Consider the following 13,864-nt stretch of genomic DNA (forward strand, 5'->3'; position numbering starts at 1 on the left):
GATTATCAAAGTCTGAATCATTCTTATTGTAATTCTCACCCTCATTATCATCTGATTCACTATCTACTTCACTCTCTTGTTCTCTTGAAGGGGCATGGGTAGGTGTAGGTGCAGGTGTCGATTCAGGTTTAGGTTCACTATCACTATCTTCTTTTTCTTCTAAGACAACTGTGCTCTTAAAAGCTCCACTATTACTCCCACCAACCCCTTGACTAGCCTCATTTATGTCAACAACATTTAAAGGGGCAACATGAGTCACATATATATCTAAGGTATCCCCATTTTCCAACTCATTACAAATGTCTAATATATCATTGTCTGTGAGAATATTTACCAACTTATTTGTTCTATCCATTGGACAAATATACAGCTCAACCACATTTTTAAATTCATATAACATAGTATAGTTCATTTATTAAATAAAAGACAGTAAATTCGCATCTACATCTAAAGTCAATGTTTGACTACCACCCACATAACAAGCAAAGCTACCTAGAACTAAGACCCATCATGGTACCACTTGAGTGTAATCAATTTAAAAAACATTTTCTGCATAAAACAAGGGGACAAATGAATGGACTGCCACATGCAATAACTGAAAATAAAGAAATACAGATGAAATAGAAAAGTGGAGACAAAGACAAGAGAATATCACATAGTTTAAAGTAATGCTATTATAATAATCACTTAAACCCTAACTTTACACACGGTTTGCAAACACAAAGTAAATCTTTTTATAATAAAACTATCTGTAAAGGCAACAACACGACAACTTCACAATAATATCGACAATGACTTCCCCTTTTAAAAAGACCGAAAACCCTAAAGCCAATATAATAAATTTCAAAAAACAAAACCTAGGTTCAACACACCCACTACTAAAATAAGCGGGTAATGCAAGGAGAAGAAAATTACTAACCTAAAACCGTATAAATCCACCTCCCATACAAGACGAAAACCTTGCTTGAGATAGTCGCCGGAATCGCCTTCACTAGAGCTCCTTCAAGATGTATCGAGAAATGAGAGTTAATTTGGGGTAAATTAGTTTTAACCCTTTTTAACTGATGGGTCGGGTAGGGTCGGGTTGGTTACTATAATATAATGGGTTAAAATTAAGTGGGTCAAGTTTATAAAGTAAAGTCAAACGCGTGAAATACACTGATGAATTTTTTACGGGACCCGATCAAAAGAGGTGTGTACTAGATACACTTTAGAAAGGTTGGGTGTGTAATGTTATTATCGTCCACAGAAAGTGTGTAAGGGGGATTTGAGCCAAAGGTTAGGTGGCAACTTATGTATTTAGGTATAGGAAATAAAAGGAGGAAGAATGATGAACCTAGACGCCCTTGACTTGTTTGATATTAGCATATTTTGGCTTTGGCATATGTAGTATCTTCCCTATGATGTGAAATTTTTGATGATGCCTTGCTTAGTTGGATATCATATTTTTTGATGCCTATGTCTCATTTACTTAACTTATGTTCACTTTGTGCTTAGTGATTAATATCTCGTGGCTTTGTGAATACTTGCATTAGTTTGAGATTCGGAATGAGACCATCCTTAGTGTGTCATGTGCCATGTATGGTGTGTTTTTGTGTAGTCCATGTATTGTATTTGTGTCTAGAACTTGCTCGGTATGTGAGCTAAAGCGAAATTTTAGGTTATGTTCAATTTAAAAATGATTTTAGGCTTTCTTTGATATTTTTGAGCTTAATTACTTATCACAAATAAAATCTATCCCTAGTTAAACCTTTTGAGCCTATAGACTTTTATTTGGCATCCACATTACAAAGCCTATATCCCTTTTGTTCTCAATTGATACTTTTTGATCCTTTTACCTCTTAAAGTACTTTAATTGTGAAATGAGTGCTTAAAAAAGTAAGAAGGGACTAAGTGTGGGATGGCCTTTTAGTGGAACCAATGAAAGGAAGAAAGGTGCACTTGTTTTATAAAAGAATACGCCACTAGCTAAAATTGCAAAAGAGAAAAATTAGTTTAAAAAAAAGAGAAAGAGAAAGAGAAAAAAAATATGTATATGATTAAATTGATACCTTGTTCTTTCTAGTGGAGTATAAATGATGATAGTGCTTATAGAACTAGAGAACATGTTTGGGGGTGATTTTGTTTATGAAATTGAAGTTGGGATTGAAGAATTTGCGCTTAAAGTTGATTATGTGATGTGTTAAATTGCTTAGAAGGGTGAACCACTATTCCTAAATATATCCTACCTGTACCTTAGCCCACATTAAAATCGTGAAAAGTCCTTGTTGATTTTAGATCGAGTGATCCTGCATTAGTAGAGATTCACATTAAAGGCAAGCCTATGGTACCAATTGTGTGCATGTGACTTCTTTGTGAGAGTGAGAGAATTTTATATATATAAGTGAGTCCTTAAACTTAATTTGATCATGAGATTCGACTCTCTTGTTCTTATTGTGAGGGCACATGGTTTTACGAGGGATATGTTACATTATTAGCTTTCTGTATGATGTTGGGTGTTCAAGCCACGAGTACATTGTGACATTGAATCGGTTTGTGAGGCTAGTATTGTATGAGTATGTTGTCTTTGTTTGAATATTTTTAAAGTATGACATAAGTTAAAGGGAAGTGTGTAGTGATTACATATGCTAGAGTTTAGTTGTTGCGATCAACCATGGTCATTGGTGTGGAGTTGTGACGACCCAACCGATAGTTTTGAGTACTTGCACTTTGCTTGCCAGTTCTCGGGCATGACTAGCCCTGTATGATGTATTATGACTAATGTAAATCATTGGTAATGGTTTTCAGGTTAATCAGAATAGATATGGAAGAAAGATCCTCAGTTTGAAGCATTAAATATGAAAGATTTGACCAAGTTTTGACTTTCTAGTATTTGACCTCAGGTTTGAATTTTGATGACTTTATTAGCTCCGTTAGGTGATTTTGGACTTGGAAGCGCGTTCGGTTTATGTTTTGAAGGTCCGTGGTAAAATTAGGCTTGAATTTGACGAAATTGGAAATTTGGCGATTTTTGGTTGACAGTGGAAAATTTGATATCAGAGTTGGAATAGAATTTTGGGAGTTGGAGTAGGCTCTTAACGTCATTTGTGAAGTGTGTGCAAAATTTGAGGTCATTCAGACGTGGTTTGATAGGTTTCAGCATCGATTGTGAAAGTTTGAGGCTTCAAGTCCATGAAGCTTGAATTGATGTGTGACTCATGTTTTTGTTATTGTTTGAGGTGATTCGAGAGCTCGAGTGAGTTGGTATGCTATTATAGGGCTTGATGGTACATTTGGTTGAGGTTCCGGAGGACTTGGGTGTGTTTTAAGTGAATTTTGAACGAGTCCGGGCATACGGGAACTCAGGCATGGTTTTGGTGCTTAATTTTCATTGAGGGTGAAGGAATTTTCGCTGAGGGCGGAATTTGGGGCGCTGACAGCGAAAATTGGGTCGTGGAGGTGCTCTAGGGAAGATCTGCAGATTCGCTGGTCCGACATCAGAAGCCTATATCGTTTGATCTACAAGGAATTATGAAATGATTCAAAAATGAAAGTTATATACCTTCGTGTCTAGTTTCCAGAAAGATAAAGAAATAATCATTTGGATTTTTGTAGAGAAAGTTATGGCCAAAATACTAAGGCATGTTTGTTCAGCCACCAGAAGCGCGGACCACACTACTTTTTCGCGATCGCGGAGGGGTGAGCGCTGTGGCAGTAATTTTGGTGGTCAGCAGAAATGGGAATCCGAGAAATACACTATAAATATGAGATTTAGAGTTTTATTTCATATTTTGACCTAGAGAGCTCGGATTTAGAGCTTGGACTTTGAAAGCCGATTCGAAGCCGGAATTGAGTGAAACTAGTATGGTTAGTCTCGTAATCACGTGGGTTGTGTAATTTTGTGACTTTAGTCGGATTTCGAGACGTGGGTTTGGGGCCCAACTTTTGAGTTGACTTTTTGACTTTTGACCTTAAGCTTAGTATTTTCTTATGGGATTGGTCCCTTTTGCTCATGTTGATTGTATCGAATTGTTTGTGGCTAGATTTGAGGCATTTGAAGGCCGATTCATGAGGCAAGGGAATTCTGGAGTAGAGGATTGACCGGGTTGAGGTAATTAATGATTTGAAATCTTGTCCTGAGGGTATGAAGCCCCGAATTTCACATCATTTCACTATTATGAGGTGATGCACATTCTAGGTGATGGGCGTGTGCGCGTGCACCATTGGGAATTGTCACTTGGTCCATCCCGTAGCAATTATATGGTTGTGTATTTGACTAAAACTATTTGATACTTATGTGATTTAGAAAGAACTTCCTACAAATTGAGCTGAATGCCATAATTGGGCCTTGTGCCAGAGCTGTTTGGACCCTTAGGGGTCTTTTCTTATTATTTCCTCACTGTTTTGATTTAAGATCTGTACTAAGTCATGCTATGTTTACTGATTTCATAACTCAGTCTTTATTACTCCATTTTATGCATAAAATGATATTTTGGGCTGAGCACCCTGTTTTACTAATAGCCCAAGTGGCTTGAGAAGTTTTGACTGAGTGAGACCGAAGGCCTGTGTTGCAAGGATATTATGGGATCGGACAATGCGTCGCAACATAAGTTACTGATTTATGATAATGAGAAGATATATATATATATATATATATATATAAATATATATATATATATATATAGGATCGGGCTGCACGCCGCTGCGATATAGCGCTTGGGCTGTAGGAGCCCTCCGAAGTCTGCACACCCCCAGAGAGCACAGTCGACTATATATATTTATGGATCGGGATGCATGTCGCATCGGTTATTATAAGATACCTATCGAGAGTGAGTGGTGATTGATGAGAGTTGAGTCATGAGTGACTGAGAGGCTTGCCCGAGGGGCTATATATATATATACAAGTGATTCTTTGCCCGAGGGGCTTGTTTTATGAAATTACTGTTTTCACTCCTCTTTATACTGAGCCTTTATTGAAAATGTTTAAACAACTTTTATTGAAACTGGAGTTTTTACGAGATGTTCGAAATTTAGTTACTGCTTTGGCCTTGTTATTTCCTCTGAGATTTTTATGTTATGAGATGTATATGAGTGACTGAGAGGTTTTCCCGAGGGGCTGTTTATGATTCATGTTTTCCCGAGGGGCTGTATACAAACTATGTTTTGCCCGAAGGGGCGAATTATGATTTTCATCACTTTTACTATAGACTGCATTGAACCTCTATTGAAACTAATGGAAATCATCTTCAAATGATTTTTACCAAAAAAATGGATCTTAAATGAGATGATTTGATTCTTATTATGATTTGAAAGCATGTTGTGCTTACTGAGTTTATCATGATGTGGATTTTAATTGTTTCCTACTGCTCAGTCTCAATTTACCTTTATTACTTTCTGAGTTGGTGTATACACATTACTCCCTGCACCTTATGTGCAGATCCAGGAGTTGCTGGACGCGTCAGTATTGTTGATTTCATCCGTTGCGGATCTGTTGGTGTTAGCAAGGTACCTGCATGGCGATCATAGCCCTGCTCTTCCCCTTCCTATCTTCCTATAGATTATTATTAGTTATCTTCCAGACTGTATATGTCTTAGTATCAACAGACAGTCTTTGATAGATCCTCATGACTAGTGACACCCCGATGCCGACTTTCTTTCCGCACTATTGTTTTGATTTATACACTTTATGAAGGTTTATTGTTAAATAGCTGTGAATTTTATATTAAGAATGAAAATATTGATTGGTTTTTGAAATGTGTTGGCTTGCGTAGTACCACGTTAGGTGCCACCACGACCGGGTTGGTTTTGGGTCGTGACAAGAGTGTTCAAAGATAGAGTTATTTGTTGGTTGACTCGAGGACGGCCAACGTTTAAGTGTGGGGTGTTGATGTTTGGCTTAAAGTATGCATATTTTTACATATATTACCTCACATTGTGCTCATGTCTCATAGATTTCAGATGTAATATAATGATTTGTGCTAATTTGTGGTATTTCTGTCACGACCCCAAACCGGACCCAGTCGTGATGGCGCCTCTCGTGAAGACAAGGCCAGCTGACACAATTCCCAAATTCAGTTTTTAACAATTTAATAAGTCAATTTAAGTCATTTATAAGGATAAATCCCAAAAAGTATAGATGCAAAATAAACAAGTGCAGAAATAAATACAGCCCGACATCGGGGTGTCACAAGTCACGAGCATCTACTAGGGTCTAAATACAATGGAAAAGTCTGAAATATACTAAACACAATCTAATGAAATCAAGAGGGAGAAAAGCAGTGCTGCGAACGCCGACAACTACCTTGCTAAACTCCGATGACTCTGCCTCCGATCAACCAATACCCGCTACCGGGTTCAGAAATACCTGAATCTGCACACAAGGTGCAGGGAGTAAAGTGAGTACTCTGACTCAGTGAGTGATAATCATAACTAAAGACTGAGTGATCAGAAATCACGAAGAATACATCAACATGTTGTATAGAGTAGTACAAACCATTAAGAAAGCAATGAAGCTATGAAATCTCTTAAAGCATCTTTGCTCAGCTTAAACTTCTTTAAAATGACTTTTCAACAGTTAAGCAATTGAATGCAAGCAATTAGAACAGATAAGCACAGAAAATCTGCCCCTCGGGCATAATTACACAATTAAACAGGTAAATGATAGGCAATAAGGAAAATAAACACATAAAGGTTCACCTCTCGGGCACAGTATCAACAAATCCGCCCCTCAGGCAATATCTGAGAACAATACCAGCCCCTCGGGCAATATCTCAGAACAATACCAGCCCCTCAGGCAATATCTCAGAACAATACCAGCCCCTCGAGCAATATCTCAGAATAATACCAGCCCTTCGGGCAATATCTCAAAATAATACCAGCCCCTCGGGCTATATCACACATCACAATGGGTACCCGCGCTCACTTGGGGTGTGCCGACTCCTGGAGGGGCCCCTTCCGGCCCAAGCACAATATCAATCCATCTCGTGGCATCATCACTGGGCTCTCGGCCTCATATCAATCAAGCCACCTCATGACATACATATCTCAGGCCCTCGGCCTCATAATCATAATCAGTGTATCATCGCTGCGGTGTTCAGCCTGACCCAAAAGTATCCTCACAACACAGGACCTTGGCTTTACTCAGTCAAAATCACATATGCCACTCGGGCAACAGTAAAACATGATGCTCAACCCAAAATATTATTTGAAATATCATTTGATATATTAAAACAGATTAAACATGGCTGAGTTATGAAAACAATAAAATATAGCATGACTGAGTACAAGTTTAAAGTCAAAACAATGAGGAAATATCAATAAAAATCCCCGAAGGGTTCAAATAGTTGGCACGAGGCCCAAATGTGGCATTCAGCCCAAAACATGATGATAGCAAATAGTTTCCAATCAAATACGCAGTAAAACAGCCATTCGGGATGGACTAAGTCACAATCCCCAATAGTGCACAACCCCACGCTCGTCAACCAGCGTGTACGTCACCTTAGTATAGCACAATAATGTGCAATCAGAGTTTTATACCTTCAGAACATCATTTACAATCATTGCTCAGCTCGATCCAGTCCAAAATCTTGCCCGCAATATGTTTGCTCACACGAATCGACCTCCGGATGCTCCAAAATCTAGCTACAATCAGTACATAATCATTAAAATATGCTAAGGGAAAAAAGCCCCCTCGAAAATATCTAATTTACATCAAAAATACCGAAATTGCTCAAACCCGGCCCCCAGGCTCACGTCTTAGAATCCAATAAAATTTACATCAATAGAATCCTCGTCCTCTCATGAGTCTATACATACTAATAATATCAAAATTGAACCTTAATTGCCCCTTCAAATTCCCAATTTACACTCTCCAAAGTCAAGCCCTAATTTCCCAATTTTAGGCTTTAATTTCCACACATTTCATGATTAAACAAGTAAGAATCAACATAAGATCGAGTATTGAGTTCACAAATCTTACCTCTAGGTGTTATATTTTCAATCCCTCTTCGAATCCTCTTAGAAAGTTCCAAAATCGCCCAAAAATGGTGAGAGATAGCCCCAAAATCGCGGACAATGGCTCTATAAATAGTTTGCCTAAGCATCAAAAACCTTCTTCGCGAACGCGGGATAACCATCGCGTTCGCGATGAAAAAAAACACTAGCCATTAAAAATGCTCTATACGTTCGCGGCACCAGCCTCGCGAACGCGATACACACTAGATACCGAGCTATGTGAACGCGTCCCAAGACTCGCGAACGCGATGAAGAAAGGTCCTCCAACCCAGCTCTTAGCCCGACTCTGTGCGAACATGATATGCCATATGCGAATGCGAAGAAGTCCTCCCCTAACATTATACGAAAGCGGGACACACTTCACGATTGCGAAGAGCAATTTGCTGCTGCCATGAGAATACACTACGCGTTCGCGACACGTGCCTCGCAAACGCGATGAAGGACTGAGGCACCAGATATCAGCAAAACACAACAGTGAAACATGAAGGAAAAATACCCCGGAATCAATCTAAAAACACGCCCGTGCCCCTCGGGACCCCAACCAAACATGCCAACATATCCCATAACCTCTTTCGAACTTGTTCCAACATTCGGAACACTCAAAACAACATCAAAACACCAAAATCACATTGGATTCAAGCCTAAGAATTCCAAGAACTTCCAAATTACTCTTTCGATCAAAAAGTATCAAACCTCGTCCGAATGACCTGACATTTTGCACACACCTGTGACGACCCGACCAGTCTTCTCATGAGTTACCACTCTGTTTCCCCCATTTCAAGTTCTAATTTCTTTGTAATGGTTCTATATGTGATTGGGTTGATTGGTTAGGGTTCGGAAAGGATTTGGTAAGATTTGAGACACTTAGTCTCTTTTAAGGAAGTTTAAGTTAGAAAAGTCAACAAGATGTTGACTTATCTGTTATAGGGCTCAGATGTGAGATCCGATGGTTTAGTTAGCTTTGGAAGGTGATTTATGACTTAGGAGCGTGATCGGAATGAGTTTTGGAGGTTCGGAGTAGTTTTGGGCTTGAATTGGCGAAGTAAATAATTTGGTGATTTCCAGTTGGTAGGTGAGATTTTGATATAGGGGTCGGAATGGAATTCAGAGAGTTGCAGTAGATTCGTTGTGTCATTTGGGATGTGTTTGCAAAATTTCATGTCATTCGGACGTGGTTTGGTTGGGTTTTTGATCAAAAGCGGAATTTGGAAGATTTTAGAAAGTTTGGCTTAAATCTGATGTGTTTTGGGTGATTTGATGTTGTTTGAGGTGTTTTGATGATTGGAACAAGTTTGAATAAGGTATTAGGATATGTTTGTGCTTTTAGTTGAGATCCCGGGGGCCTCAGAGTGATTTTGGATGGCTAACGGGAAGTTTAGATTGTTGTTGCAGCTGCTAAATTGCTGCTTCTGGTATTTTCGCACATGTAGATTAAGGATCGCAGGTGCGGCGCCGCATATGCGAGAGAGTGGCCGCAGAAGCAAATTTTGGGGATTTGTCAGGGAGCGCAGAAACGGCTAAGAGGACCGCATATGCGGAGTCACAGATGCGGAAGGATGATCGCAAATACGGATGTGGCCAGTTTAGTAATTTCCGCAAAAGTGGAGTAATAACCGCAAATGTGGTACTGCAGAAGTGGGTATTGTGCCGCAGATGCGAAAAGGTCTGGGTAGAACATATAAGTTATTTCATTTCGCGAATTTGAGCAATTTCATCATTTTTGACTTTCGCTTGGGAGCTTTTTGGGCGATTTGAAAGAGGGATTTCAAGGAAACTTCATTGAGGTAAGGGATTAGGACTTAAAACTTATTCATATGCTATTATTTCACGGATTAAAGCTAGAAATTATGGAAATTTAGGGTGAAATTTGGGGAAACCTAGGGTTTAGTATTGGAGACCTATGATTGAGGATTTGATGGACCATTTGAGGTTGGATTTCTGAACTTTTGATATGTATGAACTCGTGGGGAGATGAGGAATCTATTGGTGTGAAATTTATTGAATTTTGAGACGTGGCCCAGGGGGTCGGGTTTTGGTAATTTCGGGATTTGTGCTCTTTATTGATTGTTTTCGCTTGGGCTTTGTTCCCTTAGCATATTTTGACGTCCTTGTTCTGATTTTGGATAGATTAGACGCTAGTGGAGGCCGATTCAAGGGGCAAAGGCATCGTGAGCTGGAGATTTAGCCGGTTCGAGGTGAGTAATGATTGTAAATGATGTTCTGAGGGTTTGAAACCCAGGATTTGCACATCGTAGTGCTATATTGAGGTGAGACACACGCTTGATGACGAGTGTGGGGTCGTGCACTATTGGGGATTGTGACTTGGTCCATCCCTATTGATGATTTTACCGCGTATTTGACTGAAATCTATTTGCTATCATCATTATTTGGGCTGCCATATTTGGGCTTCGTGCCAACTATTCGAACCCTTCGGGGATTTTTCTTGATATTTTCTCACTGTTTTGGCTTTATACTTGAACTCAGTCATGTTATTTTCCGCTATTTTCATACTCAGCCATGTTTACTCAGTTTTAATTACTTAAATAATATTTTAAATGATGTTTGGGCTGAGAAACACTGTTTTACTATTGCCCGAGGGGCTTGTGAGTATTTTTGACTGAGTAAGGCCGAGGACCTATGTTGTGAAGAAACACTAATACTGATCTGAGGCCGAGGGTTTGAGATATGTATGCCACGAGGTGGCTTGACTGATATGAGGCCGAGGGCCTAGTTTTGATGCCACGAGATGACTTGTTATTGCGCTTGGGCCGTAAGGGGCCCCTCTAGAAGTCTGCACACCCTCAGTGAGCGCGAGAACCCATTGTGATGTGATATTGAGCCCGAGGTGCTGGTACTGTTCTGAGATGTTGCCCGAGGGGTGGATTTGTTGACACTGTGCCCAAGGGGCGAACTTCTATTTGTTTACTTTACCTTAACTACTTGTCAATTACCTGTTTACTTGTTGAAAAAGGATTTTTACTAAACTTTTCACTGGCTTAGTGCTTTTAAATGGTTTTACTGCTTCATTATAAAATGCCTTGTGCCTTAGGTGTGTTCTTACTTTCAGTCGTTATTTACATTTGTTATTCACTGAGTTGGAGTACTCACTTTACTCCCTGCACCCTGTGTGCAGATTCAGGCGTAGCTGGTCCCGCTCCCGAGTGCTGATTCATTCCAGCTTCAGGCGGATCTCGAGGAGTTTTTAGGTAGCTGTTGGCATTCGCAGCCCGGAGCTCCTCCCTATCTTTTTTCCTTTGTGTCCTTAGTTCAGTATTAAACTCTATAGCTACATTTGAGTATTTAGTTTTGTGAGATGCTCGTGACTTGTGACACCCCAGTTATGGCTTTGTTGGGTTGTACTTCCGCATTTTATTGTTATTATCCGCTACTTCGCATTAACTATTTATGTCTTAGACTGTTTTATGTTGCTTAACTATTTTAAAAAGTGAATTGGGTTTAATTGGCTGGGCTTGTCTTCACGAGAGGCGCCATCATGACTAGGTTTGGGTTTAGGGTTGTGACAAGTTGGTATCAGAGCCTAGGTTACATAGGTCTTACAAGTCATGATCAAGTTTAGTAGAGTCTCGCGTATCGGTACAGAGATGTTTGTATTTATCCTCGAGAGGTTGTAGAACCTTTAGGAAAAACTTCATATTCTTGAAATTCTTGTCGTGCGAACTTGTTGATCCGAGTACTATACTTCTGTCATTCTATTCTCTCACAGATGGTGAGGACACGCGCTATCAGATAGGATGGACGACCACCAGTGCCACCAACTGTGGTCACTAGAGGCCGAGGATGCGGTTGTGGTCGTGGTAGCGGCAGAGCAGCTAGGGCAACACCCACAGATCTACCAGATACCCTAGTTGAGGACAAGGTCACAGCTATGGATGCTCCAACAGCACCAGCTCAGGCAGCAATTGTGCCCATCGTGATTTCGGGTCATCAGGAGGCCTGGGCTCAGATCTTATTAGTTTGCACTGGCTTAGCTCAGGTAGTTTCAGCCACTACAACCGCAGCTACTTCAGAGGCCAGGGGAGGCAATCAGACTCCCGCCGCTCGCACACCTGAGTAGGTCGTGCAGGGACTTCAGATGCTGGGGGCGCATCCAGCCCAACCAGCTGCAGCTGCTCAGGACTATATAGTTCCTATCATGCCGTAGGATGAGCAGCGTAAGTTGGAGAGGTTTGGTAGATTGTAGCCTCCGACCTTCAGTGGCGCAGAGGGCGAGGATGCCTAGGGCTATTTGGACAAGTGTCAGAAGATGCTTCGTACTGTAGGTATTCTGGAGACCAGCAGGGTCGCTTTCACCACTTGTCAGTTTTCAGGAGCTGCTTTCACTTAGTGGGAGGATTTTGAGAGGCGTAGGCCTGTTGTTGCAACACCCCCTTCATGGCAGCAGTTCTCCGTTCTCTTTCTGGAGAAGTATATGCCGCAGTCTCACAGAGAGGAGCTGCGTAGGCAGTTTGAGTGGTTGCGTCAAGGGGAGATGATCGTGTCACAGTATGAGTTGAGGTTCTCTGAGTTGGCTCGCCATGCCATTTGGTTGGTTCCGACAGATCGGGAGAGGATTAAGAGGTTTGTTGATGGTCTCACTTATTAGCTCCGTATTCTCATGACCAGGGAGAGGGTATCTGGTGCTATGTTCGAGGAGGTTATGGATATTGCCCGGGATATTGAGTCTGTTCGTTGCCAGGAGCGAGAGGCGAGAGGCCAAGAGGCCTCGAGGATCTGGTAGCTATAATGGTGCTCCTTCGAGGGGTCAGTTCCAACACGGCAGAGGCCATCCATTCAGATCTGCTCAGACAACTCGGCCATGTTATCGTGGGGAATCTTCGGGTCATGGTTATCACAGTTCACATCAGGGCCAGTCATCACTCAGTGCTCTTCCATCTCATAGTTCATCCCGTACTCTACCTGTCCAGGGATCTTCTATGCCGAGTGCATCTTCTAGTCACTCCGGTGTGAGGGATTCCCTTCAGTCTCCTTCTCCAGCACCTAGGATTTGTTATGAGTGTGGTGAGATGGGTCACATGTGGAGGCAGTGTCCTCATCGTTTTGCTAGTTCATCCCAGCAGAGGGGTGGGGGTTAGTCATCGGCTTCAGCGCCAGTTTCTTCATCACCACCTACCCAGCCATCTAGGGGTGGAGGTCAGTCAGCTAGAGGTTGCCCTAGAGGGGGAGGTCGATCAGGGGGCGGTCAAGCCCGTTTCTATGCACTCCCAGGCAGACCCGATACTATTACTTCAGATGCTGTCATTACAGGCATTATTTTAGTTTGCCACAGGGATGCCTCTGTATTATTTGATCTTGGTTCCACCTTTTCTTATGTGTCATCATACTTTTCTCATTATTTGGGTATGTCCCGTGAGTTTCTTGCTTTACCTGTTCATGTATCTACCCCGATGGGTGATATTGTTGTTGTAGACCGTGTGTATCGATCGTGTGTAGTGACTATTGGGGGTCTGGAGACCCGAGTGGAACTATTATTATAGGGCATGGTGGATTTCGATATCATTTTGGGCATGGATTGGTTATCTCCGTGTCGTGCTATTCTGACTATCATGCTAAGACAGTCACATTGTCTATGCCACAGATCGAGTAGCGAGGTGTGACTGATTATGTTCCTAGTCGAGTGATCTCTTTCTTGAAGGCCCAGTGTATGGTCGGTAAGGGTTATCTTTTTTATCTAGCATTTGTGAGGGATGTCGGAGCTTAGACTCCCAGTATTGATTCTGTTCCAGTTGTGAGGGATTTCGCGATGTGTTTCTTGCAGAACTGCCGGGCTTGCCACTGGATAGGGATATTTATTTTGGTATTGACCTGGTGTCGGGCACTCAGCCCATTTCTATTCCGCCGTATCGTATGGCAC

The sequence above is a fragment of the Nicotiana tabacum genome, chromosome 7 (genome assembly GCF_000715075.1).
Source record: "Nicotiana tabacum cultivar K326 chromosome 7, ASM71507v2, whole genome shotgun sequence".
Taxonomy (NCBI): Eukaryota; Viridiplantae; Streptophyta; class Magnoliopsida; order Solanales; family Solanaceae; genus Nicotiana; species Nicotiana tabacum.